The sequence below is a fragment of the Furipterus horrens genome, unplaced genomic scaffold, assembly GCF_987537825.1.
Source record: "Furipterus horrens unplaced genomic scaffold, mFurHor1.1.pri manual_scaffold_3, whole genome shotgun sequence".
Taxonomy (NCBI): Eukaryota; Metazoa; Chordata; class Mammalia; order Chiroptera; family Furipteridae; genus Furipterus; species Furipterus horrens.
This window is the reverse complement of record NW_028327173.1, coordinates 69,342,931-69,357,664: the sequence shown is the minus strand read 5'-3', so window position 1 is coordinate 69,357,664 and position 14,734 is coordinate 69,342,931. Positions and strand designations below refer to the sequence as shown.

The window sequence follows — 14,734 nt, the reverse complement described above, 5'->3', positions numbered from 1 at the left end:
TCAAAGAGTAAGATATTATTCTCCAGGATGGGAATGAAAACAAACAGAGTGAATTATCCTTATGCCTGACCTGTATTTACACAATAAGTAAATCTCTCCTTCTGGGGCAGCTAGTCTGTCTCCTTGTTGTTCACAGGTACACTGCTGGTGGGGTCCTTGCGTGGCCGAGACAGTCGTTGTAGAGCTGGAAACATCGCCCTTGGCCGGAGGGTGGGAGAGGTAATAACTGTCATAGGGATTCCCCCCCGCCCGGCACATAATGCTGTAGCTTGTCTCTCGCTCTTTTTGAAGAAGTGCATTTATGACTGATCACTCAACACCTTGTTGGTTCTGATTGCAGAAAACACACCTTATAAATATATGATAACCGTCCTGTAATAGAGAGTGTGACAATTTACTTCACAGTGCGTTTCGGGCTGCTAATTGATCGTTTCAGTCCAGGGACGATTTGAAATAAATTATAGCCATCAAAAGGATATCACAGCTCATTCTGGTGGAAGAATCTCCTCGTCGCTTGCAGTTCATCTCCTGGAGAGGCGATTGCAACCCGCGGGCATAGAAGAGAAAAGGAGGCCGGGGGCGGGGCCGGCAGGAAGGGGCGGGGCGAGGGGAGGGGACGGAGGGCGGGGCCTCCGGCAACTTGCGCGGTGGCTGCAGGTCCGCGGCTGGACGGTAGAGGCCTCCCTTCAGAGGAGGTGGCACTGGCGGTAACCGCTGGAGCTCAGCTTCCCGGCGCGAGCCTGCGCGTCCTTCCCAGCGAGGTCCCTGCGCCGCCTGGCCCAGTGTGAGTATTCTCCACCTGCTGTCCTCCTCCCGCAGGTGGCAGCGCCTGTTCATTTGAGGTGAGAGTCCCCCAACAGCACAGGGCCCTGTTTAGGGGCAGGGGTGCTCGCGTACGCGGGATCTCACCTCGCGCTTGAGGCTGCCCCTCAGCGGAGCTTCCCCGCGGGAGCAGACGTGGTAACGGGGCGCGCTGCACTCGAAGCACCCGGAGCAGGGAAGTGAGGCGCAGAGGCGCCGCGTCCCCGTTAGAGGTCTTTTGTGCAGCAGGGGCCCGCGGTTCGAATAGCTCTCGTTCTTACGCAGCAAGTGGGGAGGAGGCTTGTGTAGGGACGACCTCGGACGGAGCTTTCCCACCGCCAACCCAAGGGAGGGCGAGAAGAGGGCGGGCTGGCTCGGCGGCGTCGCCGGGCGCTGCCAGAGTCGCCTGGCGCGCGGTCGCGAGGGCGGTGAGTTACGCGTGTGGAACGGGGAGAGTGCGGTGGCCTGACAGCGGTGACAGGAACGACGATCCCGAGACCGGAGCGCTTCGCAAGGCAAGCCCGTTGAACCAACCCTGCGCCACCCCTCAGTCTAGTTTGGGTCCCCCAGTCCGCCTCGGGCACGGTCGCACCCTCCAGCCCCTCGCCTCAGTGTCACTTCCCAGCAAAGTGAGTGCCGTTGTGGGGTGCTCATGGGGAAGAAAGACCCAAAGCTCTATTCCTAGATGGAATTTGAATTTGAAAAAGAAATGTGTTTTTTTTTTTTTTCCTACTTTTGTCGAGGGGACTAGCCTGTCTGGCCTCCCCAACACGCCCATAAGACCTCCTGGCAACTTTCATTCTCTTCCTAAGTTAAAGAATAAGAAGGGTTGAGGCCCTTCCGCTCATGCATAGCATACAGTACTCTTCTATCCCATGTGCTCAAAGTCATGCTTAGCACCGTGTTAGTTTTATGGCCCCTTGTCATGCTGGTACATTATGTCAATCAAGGGCACGGATGTTTCCGTGCAGGAGATTTTGACAGCAATCATCATACCAAGCTATTATGAAGTGTGATGTCAGGACGTTCTGGAGGACGGATAATATATAAGCCAGTTCTTGACATGCTATCTTACAAGGAAACACCTAAGACCTTCAGCAAGAGGCATTTTTTAATTCACACACCAAAAATGTTTTGTGCTTGGTTGACATCTTTCAAAATGCTGAAAGAGGTAGTAACATTTATCATTTCGTAGGTATTTATCAGTACTCACAAAAGTCCCCATAGGAAGGAGGAGGGTTTTGTCTTATTCCTATTCTATCATACAAACTGAGAAACAGAAATGTTATGTAACCTATCAAACCATCCATAATAAGTCAGTGAGAGTTCTATTCATGAAACCAAACATCTTCCAAAACTGGAATAATTGGAAAAGTGAGGAAACTAGATATGTTTATACCTCTATTGTGAAAAACAGGCATCTGCTAGTTTAAATGAGAGACTCTATGCTTTTAGCACAAGTCCTTGATGTATGAAATGACCAATTTATCTCAGGTATGTAAGTCAGTTAAATTTTCTATAAAACTTCAGTCTTAATGATTACTACTTACTCATGTGTATTATATCAGGAGTCACTTGAAACAAGTGATTAGGTTAAAAAGTATGGCTAGGGCCCTACTGAATGACTTCTGAAATTTAAGTACTCCAAATCTAAGCAGATGCTTTAGGCTTGATATTATATGATAGTTAGAAGTTGTATTTACATAGACCAAATCCTGTGGGAGTTAGTTTTACAATGGACTCCATATGTGTTGACCAAGATACGGTTTTCTCTTTCTTCATTAATCAGTAAGTATTTAATCATTGCCTATTATAGGTCCTCCACATCACTTTGACATTGAACATGATTCCTATAGGCATTTAATAAATAATTGTTGAAATGTAACTAAAACAAGAAATGCAAGGAATATTATTATGAAAGTTAAAAACTGTGGCCATTCATTTACACAAGTTTAAAGTTGTATTGACTGCTCTCAAATAGTAAATCAAGGGAAGAAAATAAATTAAAATCAAAAAGTTTTCTCTGCCCTGTGCACTATTTACAGTATCATGTTTTCCCCCCTTAAAACTTTTAAAGCAAAGTTTTAGAGGACTTGCATGATTGAAGCAATTTATAACATTCTTTAAATTATTTTAGAATGTAAAGTTTTCTTTAAAAGATTTTACTCTTTACATGGTGTGCTGGACTCTGGTTTTATGTGAGCAAAAACACTATATTTTTAGTTAAAATCAAAACTATGTATTCTTTTCCCCCTCGTTCTGAAATTAGAACTGCCTACAATTAAGCAAAAAAAACATGTCTCTAGTAGTTATAAGTACACCTGGTTAAAATTCATTGTTTTAATAAAAATAGAAAAACATATCCTGTATGTTTATCCCAATTATTTGTAGTTTTAATTTTTCTTGGATAATGCTTGAAATTATTCACAACAATGCCAAGATCCTTGAATTGACATTTTTATGTGAAATCTGTAAGATGTACTTAAGGAATGTAAAATTTTGTGAAGTATAATAATAATAGAAGCCAAGATGTCAAGAATAACTTTATCCTTAGCCCTAATATTGTGCTGTAGGGCTGAAACTATATAACTAAGATATAACTATAACTAATAGTCAACTATTGCAGAACTTATACATTTTAATAACTGTATTTTAACAACTATACCAGAACTTACACACACATTTTAATGTGTCCTTACCCAGCGTGTCATGTTGGAAGGCTATCACTTATTTCATGATACTTCTATTGCTGCCATTACTCAAACCTATTTCTGAGCTCTTCTTTGGGTAGTTTTCAGAACACACAGCACATCTTATTAAAAAGCCTTAGAGCTCTCACCGAGGCTGACCACGTACATGGGAGTCATAGTAGGTTCTATCCCCATCCAGTGCTGCCTGCCTTTGGCATGTGCAGAGACAGAAACAGACCTGCAGGTTGAAGTTTAAGAGTAATAAATGGGGCCCCACAATGATTTAAAGATGTTGGCTGTGGACTTTGAAAAAAGTCACATGAAAACCATCATCTTAAGATGTTACGTGTAAAGGGTCTTCATGATGAAATCTCTGTAAATGGTACCCTTTGTGTGGCTGGCCTTCAACGGGCTTGTTGGAAGAACTAATCTGCATGTTACCCATGCTAGAAAGACACTGAAATGTATACCCCATGCTCAGCTATAAGACACGTGGTGCTGAGGAGACCCTGCCTTAGAAAGGGCAGGGACTGTCATTGTGTCAGGTCTGGGACACTGGGTACATCTAACACTAGATATGGGACAGTCACAGCCTTGGTTTCTGAGGCTGGAATGGACCTTCTGGAAGAAGACACTAACCAGCAATGGCTGCAGTGTGAGACACAGACCTGAACTGCTTTGCCTGAAGCAGGTGAAACAGTCCCTGCCCCATCATGGTGCTCTCCCAGTGGTGGTGGATGGGGCCAGCACAGCCTCTGTGCCAAGTGCTCGGGCCTGTAAAGTGATCCCCACAAAGGGGAGTCACTTCAGAGTTCTTTGGACTTCATCTTTGCAACTAGCCACATAATTTGAGTGACAGTGAGTTTATCCTGGAATATCTTGGGCAGTTAGTGAGGTTGGGGTCTAACTAAGAACATTTGGGACACCACAGCCCAGGTGACCTGGGTGTTGCTTGGGCGTTGGCAGGGCTGTAGTGATTGCAAGTTGAAGGCAGTTAACATGTATGTGCTCCTTTGTGGGAAACAGGTGCTCAGCCTAGAAAAACGTTTCTCAGTAGAATTTCTGTTTACATTGGTGTGTCTTGGGCTTCAATTTTGAAGCATAAATAAATCATTTTTTAAATGAAAAAAAGCCTTAGAGATGGTAAGTCGTCTTCCCTTAAAGACCTTCAGGGCCCTTTAAGACAGGGTAATATAATTTGGGTCAAAACAATCAGATAATTAGATGACTTTCTTGAGTAGCTTTTAAATTAAAGTCATTATACAAACATAATTTGAACAATGGCAGTACCATTGGAATAAAGCTAACAATGGACAGCTTTAAGAAAAGTGCTCCTTTGAAGTTATACATTCTTTGATCGTCAATTATTAATTTAATAATCATATCTATAGTACATTGGTATGCACTATAGAGATATATCCAAAAAGTTATATTGTTAAGAATTTTATTAATCTGGATTTTTAGGAGAATTTGATTTTTCTACTATGATTACAAGCTAAGTTCTAAAATATGGAATTGGGTAGAAAAAATTCAAGATGGGCTAAAATCAGGATTACCCTATATAGTTCTACAGAATTAGTGCTCCACATTCTTTGAAATATAAGAGAATCATACTCAATTAAGAAATCAAGCTTAACCTGTATTTTACTTAGTGAGCAAGGCATTTCGCCATTACCAAAAAATTCTGTAATCCTTAGACTGTAGATGAGTCTAACCTGTAGGTTGAAACACTTGCCATTTTTAGTAGTTGGTTGTGAATACAGACCCTAAAGTAGATATGTAGTAGAACCACTGTGTACTGCTGTAAGTTAACAATATGCTGTCTACTGTACAAAATATAGAATCATGAAACTCCTCAGTGAATTTAAACTCTTACCATTATCAAGACTAGAATATGGGAGAGGAGATAGAAAGACACTCAAGGAAAAGAGAGAGGTCCTGGCTGGTGTGGCTCAGTGGATTGAGCACTAGACTGCGAACCAAATGGTCGCTGATTCGATTCCCAGTCAGGGCACATGCCTGGGATGCAGGCCAGGTCCCCAGTTAGGGGTGTGTAAGAGGCAGCCACACATTGATGTCTCTCTCCCTGTCTCCCTCTCTTTCTCTCTCCCTTCTCCTCTCTCTAAGAAAAAATAAATAAAATCTTTAAAAAAAAGAAAAGAGAGAGCAGGAGAGGAAGAAAGGTAGGTCATGGGGCTTTTGAATCATAATTAGTTGACTTCATTGAGGGAAGAGTTTAAAAGAGCTTTCCAGAAACCACCAGCAAACAATGTACAGTTTTTAGAAATAATTCAAATTCAACTCCAGCTAAGACTATATGGAGACCCAAGAAAAGTAGAAAGAATGTAATTAGCTGAGTAGGAATTTTTCTAAGAATTCAGGTCTAATATTTTTAGTATTGTATAGAGGGCCTTGGGATCATTAGTGATTAGCAGGGATTCAAACCATAATGATCAGGAGAGATCAAGGCCAGCAGACAAAGATGAAAGACCTTGCTTAAACGGAATGTTGCAAATACTGGTGCACTTACATAGGGAAGGTCAGCCTACAGACAAAGAAATAGGACAACAATCCCAAAGCAACAAATATGTTCCTTTTACCCCAGAGTTTGGATGGAGACAAAAAGTTTGAGCTGAGACAAAAAAGATGTCCCTATTTCAACCACTTATAAGATCTGGAACTTTGTATCCTGCCTGCTTTGATGATGAGCTTGGTTATTTCCCAGAAATTAGGGAAGGGGACCTGCTGGCCCCTGGATACCAAGTTTACACATCTAACTATAGGGTCAGTGAACACTGTAGACAGATCCAACTCCAGATCTTTTCTAGGGAAAGACCTTGAACTGTTTGTCCATTAGGTAGACAAAACAGCTCCCAGATTTTATGTTACAAGTACAAGGGAGTATCAGGTACCTAGCAAACCCTCAATAAATAAAGATAATTGTGGAAAAATAAGTGAGAGTGATGGTAGCCTTCCTTTGAAACTGGATAGCCTAACCAACATGCCTGTTCATCTTCTATAGATTTAAGAACCATCCAAATATTTTTAAAATTTGAATCTAAATATTAAATTTTGTAAATAGTGTTTATAGCCTTAGGACTGGAATGGAAGATTCTTAGTATGACACAGTCAGTTGTAATAGAAGTTGGATTCGTGTAGCTTGAAGCCCATCTCTTTCAGGTAGAGAGGTTCCTGGTTTTAGATTGACAAAATTGATATGTGGATGCTGAATATACAAAAGGTGAGAAGTTGCCCTGAAAATTGGAAAGTATCATGTGGTACAAAGAATCCTTGACCAGGGGACTGGATTTACCATGTACCAATTACGTTACTTGAGGCAAATTTTCCTTTCCTCATAGGTAAAATGTATATAATAGTAACAACCAACTGGGTCACTTCAAAGGGTAGTTTCGAATTTCATTTAAGATGAAGTAAATGGAAAGACTTGGTTTATTAAGTGCTGTGCATGTGCAGGATTTTGTGTGCCACAACACAGATTTTGTAGGTGAAGATAAGAACTATAGTCCTTGAGCTGTCTAGATATTTAAGCCAAAGTATAAATGAAGATGGAAACCCCCTTTGGGAACTTGAGAGAATAGACTACTTTTAGCATGGATACTTGGAGACAAGTGAATAATTGCTCATTGCTCATTATTTCTCCATTCTCAAATTCATTAGAAGTACCCTGATGCTACTGCAAGAGACTTTAAAAAAAAATTTTTCCTAAAGACCTGTTGAATGTAAAGAAACCTGCTAGCTTGCTTAATTCTATTAAGTCCAGATCTTCAGCATAGGTGCTGAAGGGACAATCTCTATGTGAGGAAAATTAGTCTGACTTCCAGGCCTTGATACTCATATTCTCAGAAATTATTATTTTCTTTGAGATGTATTAATTCCATTGCCACTTTCCTACCTTAGAAGAGAACAAGAGGCTGGCTGGAGTTCTACATATTGGTTTAATTGGTCAGCTGTGAACATTTTTTGCAGTTGTTACTCTTCCTGCAGCAACATCCCATTTTTTGTTGCAGAGACAATAAGACCCCCCCTACACACACACCCCTTTTGAAGGCTATTTAAAAGACATCAACACTTGGGTCTTTCATTTTCTCCTACTTTCCTCTGTGTATTTAAAGGGTGTAGAGGCTGCTATGGGAAGGGCAGTTTGCTGCTCTATCTCACAGAAACACCAGTACAGATACAGACAGCATCAGTGGTTCCCACCAACATGGGCATGGCTCCTAGAGAGGAGGGGATAATGGAAGGGGTGGCCTGGGTTATTATGGCTTATCCTTTCTTCTGTTGAGTTTCAGAATCTACCCTATGAAAGGGTGAAAACTGTCTTTGTTCAAAGTCAGTGTTAGAGGGATGTTTTCTGGGCTTTTTTGAGTATCCTCTACACGGTGACACTTCATAAATTCACATTATGTGAAGCATAATGTATTCTGAGCCAGTATAGTGTATTGGCTAAGGAAAGGGGGCATTCCATTCAGATAGCCTGTGTTTGAATATCAGATCTGCTACTTAACTTGGTGAGTGGCTTGGGCAACTTTCTTCTTCTCTCTGAACCTCAGTTTCTTTATTTACAAAATGACAATAGTAACGGAATCTAATATTATATTAAGGATTACTATGCATGAAGTGTGTGTTCAACAAAGGGAACTATATTATTAGGCTCTGGAGAGTGAGGGAGGAATATAAGAGATACAAGGCAAATTTCTCATCTTCAAGGAACTACCAGTGTAGTTGGAAGGAACTGAGTAAAAGAAAACTGACATGACTGACAGTATAGGGCAGAGAATGGGAGTGCTGAGGACGTGCTGCAGATAATGAAGAGTTCAGCATTCTGCTGAGGACTAGGATGATGGTGAAAGGTGGGAATTTCTCTCTGGGATTTGCAAACTGGGTGGGGTTCAGATATGTATAGTGGAGTTGAGAAGGCGTTCCAGATGGCAAGGAGAAGGAGTGATTAGAACACACACACAACAAGGGTGAGAGTGTGCCAGAGTGGAAAGTAAACCAGCATCTGAGATGATAGATAAGCATAAGATCTTACCTCTGCTGTGGGATCTTAGTTAAACAATACCTTAACTTCTTTAGTCTCAGTTTCCTCAGTCTTAAGGGGGGTAGAATCATCTCATTTAATTGAAGGAATGTTTGTGATGCCTAACATGTTGCCTGGTATTCGCAAGTGTTCAGTGAAATGTAGATACTTCATGTAGTGTTTCCAGTGTACAGTGGGAGAGTTATCTGCCTGAAGAGCTGTCTCATGTTTTGTAAGTTAATAGTGGAAAACAAACAGGAAATGCCCAGTTACAGGCAGGGCAGAGAGGAGGCTTAAAGGTAATTTAAGGAGCTGGACCTCTTACAGGCTATCAGAGCTATCAAGGTTTTTCAGAAAAGGGGGCGGTTTAGGATAGGTAACCTCAAGGCACTGTGGAGGCTGTTTTAGAGGTAGGGAGAAATTTACTAAAAAGCACTAGGAAGGTGATAAGGATCTAGATTAGGATAGTGGCAGGATTACCAGACCTGCTCATGTGGTCTCTTTATAAAGTTTCTTTCATAAAAGGATTTTAGGGCTTAGCAGTATGGTGTGAGGGAAACTGTTTTGTTTTGTTTTGATTAGATTTCTTCATAGACTACTGATATTTAGTTTCAGTTGTCGAGAATAAAGCAGCTAAGCATACTATAGCTCCACTACTTTAGAAATTAGAACTCACTCAATATCCAAGGAATATAAAAAGTGGGAAGTAACTTTAATGCTAAATAAACCCTAGAGCTTGCTCCAGCTTATAAAGTAGCCCTTTCTAATAGCTCCTTTCCCCTTCCTGTTGATGCAGGGGATGTATGCCTATCACTGGTTTTCAAGAAGGCACAAGTACAGATCAATTATAGCTGCATGGAGTTTAAGGTTAGGATTGTAGTACCAATTAGCATTAGGTTAAATGGGGAGGATGCTCCCAGCAAAATGGTAATTTTAATTACTTTATTTGATGACATTGTGCTTTGGATGAGAAAATTCTTTCCTCTCCCTTGGGTTTAGAAGTGATTTACTTAAAAACACAAACCTAGGAAATAGTTTTGGACATTAGAGAATTCATTTATATTCGCTCTCATTCTCTCCTCACCTCTTTTTTTTTTTTTTCCTGTCCTTAGCAGTTGTGTAATGGGACAATATGTGGTAGATACGTGTATTTTTAAAGAAATTCACACTGATTATATAGACACCAGTTTTTAAAGTGTGAAGAAATCACAACTGCCTATTACTCTTCAATGGTAGGCCTTAAACATACTAAGCAGTAAAGGATAACAGCCCTAACACTGATTTTCTGAATTTTGGTGGTGTCTCATTTGGCTGGAAGGGAAACATGGAGCTGATAGCTCTTTGGTGTCACAGTAGTTAATTGTGGCCAAGCCATTGCTTCCTTTGGAAGGAGGATGCACATGCAAAGGGATTGTGCACAGTGGTTGGCAAACATAGGAAGGAGATAAGTGACAAAGAAAAGGTAGGCCTTGTGAGGTTAGAGGCAAAGCAAGATGGCTTACTTCGTTCTGTTACTTCTGAGCAAGGGAAGGAAGGGGAGAAAGCAAAATACATTTACTTACTTTTTAATAAAAGATTTTCTGAATATATATTATTTTTGAATTTCTGGTATCCACGCCAGCCTAACTGATCATCCAGAGTAGCTACTGGCTGAAACTCTGGCCAGGGTGTTTGGACCAGGGGCAGGTGACATTGGGCAGGGGGTCTTTAGGATGTTGCTGGCATTAATTGTGCTGAAGGAGCCTCATCAGATACCAGATTTCCCCTCCCCCATGGGTGACAGGCATTGGATCTTGGAGAGAGCCTCAATGCAGATTTCAGCCTTATTCCCTCCTCCTCAGCCTTTTACTCCTGCGGTGGGACCCTCTCTCTTCCCCTTTTTTTTCAATTAAATGAATTAATTACCAGGCATTTAACTTTTTGCCAGACTCTTTCATTATGCCCAGAGTTGTTGCTGAGAGGCAAAGGGAAGTAATAACATTCGCAGTGAGGGGCAAATCCTGTTAATGAACAAATTAAAGTTCAAACAGTGATTCAAGTTCACAACCTCTCCTTCGCTCTTCTCTTTAATAAGAGTTATACATGTTACTATCCTTGCTCTTTTCTCCCTTTTATTACTTTTTAAGCTTTTCATCAACACTGCCAGGGTGTATTTGAGGCTCCCAACCTTTCAGCCCTGACAAGGACTCGAGCAGTTATAATCCCATCTTAATTTGGCAACTTTTGTAAAACACAAAAAGGGCCCAGGGTCACCTTTGGTCTCTCGGGCTCACGGTGACCCTGTAGTTTCCACCTCCCGCCTGGGACTCCATGGGCCACTCCTCTTGGTTTGCATTCCTCTCCTGCAATCAGGATCTTACCGCTCAACTTCCCACCCTCCAGGCACATTCAGGGCTGACCGCCAGTGTCTGAGCCCTTGCCTCTCTTCCTTCCCTTTTCAGTGGCCTTTTCTACACATTTGGTTTCAGGGCTTGGGGGGAGGGTCACAGTGATGAGAGGGAGGAGTCTCCAGACTAAAAGCTAGGAACCTTTATAGGGAGCGGTTTTTGAGGTAGGAAAGATGCCTGATCCCCTCCCCACTACCATTACCAAACACTGCTCGCCTGGCTGAGGGGACCACGCCTGGAAAGGTGCAGGAAAGTCCAAGCCTTTTAGGGTATGAGGGGAGCTGTGCCAGAGCCTGGTGGGAAGGAGCCCCAGGAGGAAGGAGGCATCTTAGTGCCTGCCTACTTCTTCTTCCCCCTCTATATATTTATTTATTTTTCCGGTACTGTGGATTGCGTGGCTGTCTTTTCCATTTCGGTGTCTGGCTCCTCACCACCATCCCTGAGCATGGCTTGATATAATCACCATGACAACTGCAATCTAGGAGCATACACATAATAGAGATGAAATAGACAAAAGATTAGCATGCCATGAAAAGTACAATAAGTTTCTTATTTAGCATTTAGATAACTGTCTTTCCTTTAGAGCAAGCTTCAAAGTTGAAGCCAGTTTAGACCAAGAGGATTAATTCTTTCTCCCGCATGCTTCATTGAATCTCTCATTACCAAACTTTGTCTGTATTGATGTAAGATTTGATTGAAGATTAGAGCATTTAGCAAATCTTGCTTTTCTGCATGTATCAGGTCCTTTCAAGCACGGATCGCGGTGCCCAGTGGTCAATACCCTTACTTTTATCCAGTGTCTGCTTCATTTAAACTTAATCAACTCCATCAATGAACTGGAACAGGGAAACGTCCCTGCGGTAAGAATGTTGTGCTTTTGTGGGATAATTCTTTGCTCTTTCCCGATCCGTTGGCATTAAACCTAAAATTGCACTATGATGAACTTTTTTTTTTAATCAATATGATAATGACAATTGAGCCTGCATGCTCTGGTAGGACTTAAGAGTAGAGCAGGATCTGGCCTCCATTACCAAAACAACTTGTGTTCCTGTGATAGTCCATCTCCTTTTGTGTGTGGCTTTAATGCCTTTTCTTCCCTGGCATTGAATATTGCCCAAGCTGGAAAATGATGCATCTTTGTAGGGAAGGCTCATATGTCACAGCCAGAAAGTGAAACAGACCGATTGGTTGTGTGAATTATCTGACTTGCTGCAGTGAATTATTTGCACTGTTTCCCTACCTAGTCAACAAGTTCCTGAGGTATAGTAGAGATCAATCAAAACTGACAGCCAGCATGTGAAGGCTTTACTGTGTAAATCTGGTGCACTCATCCTGGCCATGCCGGCCCTGGCATCTGTATATCATTTTTATACTGCTACCAGTAGAGCAATTTCAAAAGTATTTGCAAGGAAAATGCGTGTCCCCATCTGTTCCTGGAAGCATAAATGTGCCACCTTCGGAGGGTTTTCACTGGTAATCATATCTTTAATGATCAACAGACTAGTGATATATATTTTTCCATAAAATGGGGTTTTCTTCACTTTATTGTGATTGGCTAGAATAAATAGCTTTTCCATATGTTAGGGAGATAAAATATAAGATTAGCAGAGGTCGTTTGTTAGATAGTAAACAAAAGAAACAATTCATTCCAAATAATCTTTGGAAAGAAGCAACGACAAAATTAAGTTGCAATAACAGAGCATCTAAGGCTCCAGATCAGAAAACAGACCTTGTTCCTCCCTGGAAAAAACTGTTTAAGAGCAGAAACTCAAAGTGTTCTAGAGTACTCTGGTGGCTTATTCTCAGAAGCAGGAGAGGGAAGAAAGCAGGATAAGGAGAAGGTAGAATGATACTTATTTGTTCTTTTCTGTTTTAAGGTTATATTTCCTTTCCCTTTATTTTACCTGCTATTTGCCTGCCCTTATGCAGTGAGTGGTATATTTAGAAAGCAGGAAAATGGCCATCTGCTGAATTCTCTTCAGGCCTACAAGGTGGAGTGGATTGTTCATGTACTTTAAAAGTTGGCTTCCTCTGTTGGAGATTTTTCTTCCATAGAAAAGGGTGACTTCAGAGGATGGGGCAGAATAAGAGCCTTTATGTGAAATTCCAAAGCCATACAAAAGGTGCCTGGAGATAGCCGAGACCTGCCAGAAAACCCCAGGAAGTGTTCTTAGTGATCTAATCCCACCTGTATAGGTTACAGTCTGTAGATACAATCAGGCCTCCACCACAATCCCACCTCCACACCACCCCCCCCACACACACGCATGTATTCTCCACATTCAGCACCCAAGAGTACACATACCCCCACCCCCTTGCTCAGAGGCAGAAGCTCTTTACTTCTATAGATACTTTTTCTTGGTGAAATTTGGTAGCTTCTCCTCTAGGAGCTCTGTCCAGAGGTTGCTACTGCCTGCTTAAGAATTTCCAATTCTGTTCTCTTTTCAGAGTTAGGAGAGAACCACCCCTCTGTTCCACAAAGGACTGATGTTAATTGCAGGGTACTTGACTCTGAAGAATGCCTTCAGCCTTTGAGTTCTCCAGAAAATAAGTGAAAAGCAACTTAGACCTGTTCCTGCAAGTCAAGAATTGAGAATGAGAAGGGAGGTGCGGTTCTCTCTAAACCTTGAGAACAGGACCATTTGGTAGGTTAACTGTTACGCTGGTTCTTTATTCTTTACTGTTTGTATTGTTATTTATTGACTTTCCCCCCCTTGGGATGATGGGGGGAAAGCTTTGTGTTTTCTGTATATCTTAATGCCTTGCCTCTTGACAGAATTTTTTGCTCTCTCCGAATTCCTGCTGCTCTCCCTGCAGCAAGAGTGTGTGAGTATTAGTTTCAAAGTGGGAAATGTTGGTCTTCAGATGGGTCCTAAGCCAAAAGTCTCTGTTAGCAATCACGCTTGGGAATAATTGACATTGCAGTAGAAAAATGGCCCACTCAGGCCTATGGCCAGAAGGAGATGGGAAAGCCACTGTCAAGCAATTTGCTTTTAAAAATTCCTCTTAATTTTAGAAACATAGTTTAAGGTTGGATTGCACATAGGCAGACATAGACCATGTAAAATTTACAAGTAGATCACACTTTGCCTGATCTGAAACCAGATTTACCATAGTATTGCAAATCTAAAAGGAAGGGAAGCCACGCTTGTGGTTTTCACGTTGTATTGTGATACACTGCAGATTTCAGTCTTCAGTGAATTTGCTTGCCACAGGGAAATTCTGGCATTTGTTATATATGAAACATGGTTTGCACTCAATACAAAAAATTCAGTTTTCTGGTTTCTATGTGTTTTAGTTGGAAACCCATTTCTCATTGAATTTCTAGGGTTTTCTCCCCTCCTCCCCCCGTGAAAATGAAAGGAGGTAAAAAAAAAAAAAAAAAAAACCCTCACTAGCTGATTTTGTGTGGAAGGAATAAATCTGTGATGTTTTCTCCTTCCCTCTACAGGAGGCTATTGCTATTATAGTTGGAATGTTTCCCATTCTGTACTTCTGTTCTCCCAGGCCCTGTCTAACCCAGGAGCTTCTGTCAGAAACATTGCTGTCCATACCAGAGTAGGAGACATTGCAGAGCTCACCTTTTGGGGCTCCTGTTGGCCGAGGCTCTGAACCACAGAACATGCATCCAAGGTTTTCCTAAACCCTAGAGTCATTTGCAGCACAAAGTTCTTGGCTGCTTCAAAACCACAACCCTGCACACGTGTACATCTATAGCAGAGATGGAAGTCTTGGCAACTTAGGATAAAGATTGAAAATTTTAAAAACACTCTTATGTTCAGGGTTAAAATTACCTGTATTGACATTGCTGCCTC

General features: G+C 41.7%; 1 long non-coding RNA gene across 2 annotated transcripts in view; it reads left to right on the top strand.

Annotated features, from left to right (window-relative positions):
• The first annotated feature begins 680 nt into the window (after nt 1-680).
• The window catches only part of LOC150015252 (uncharacterized), a 19,759-nt gene continuing 5,705 nt past the window's right edge, over nt 681-14,734 (top strand). Inside the window, exons 1-2 of one of the 2 annotated variants that reach the window (XR_016509981.1) lie at nt 681-784; nt 13,368-13,564. This is a non-coding gene — a long non-coding RNA (uncharacterized LOC150015252). Of the gene's footprint in view, nt 843-13,367; nt 13,565-14,734 lie in introns of both variants that reach the window. The other variant, XR_016509980.1, reaches the window with a different exon arrangement.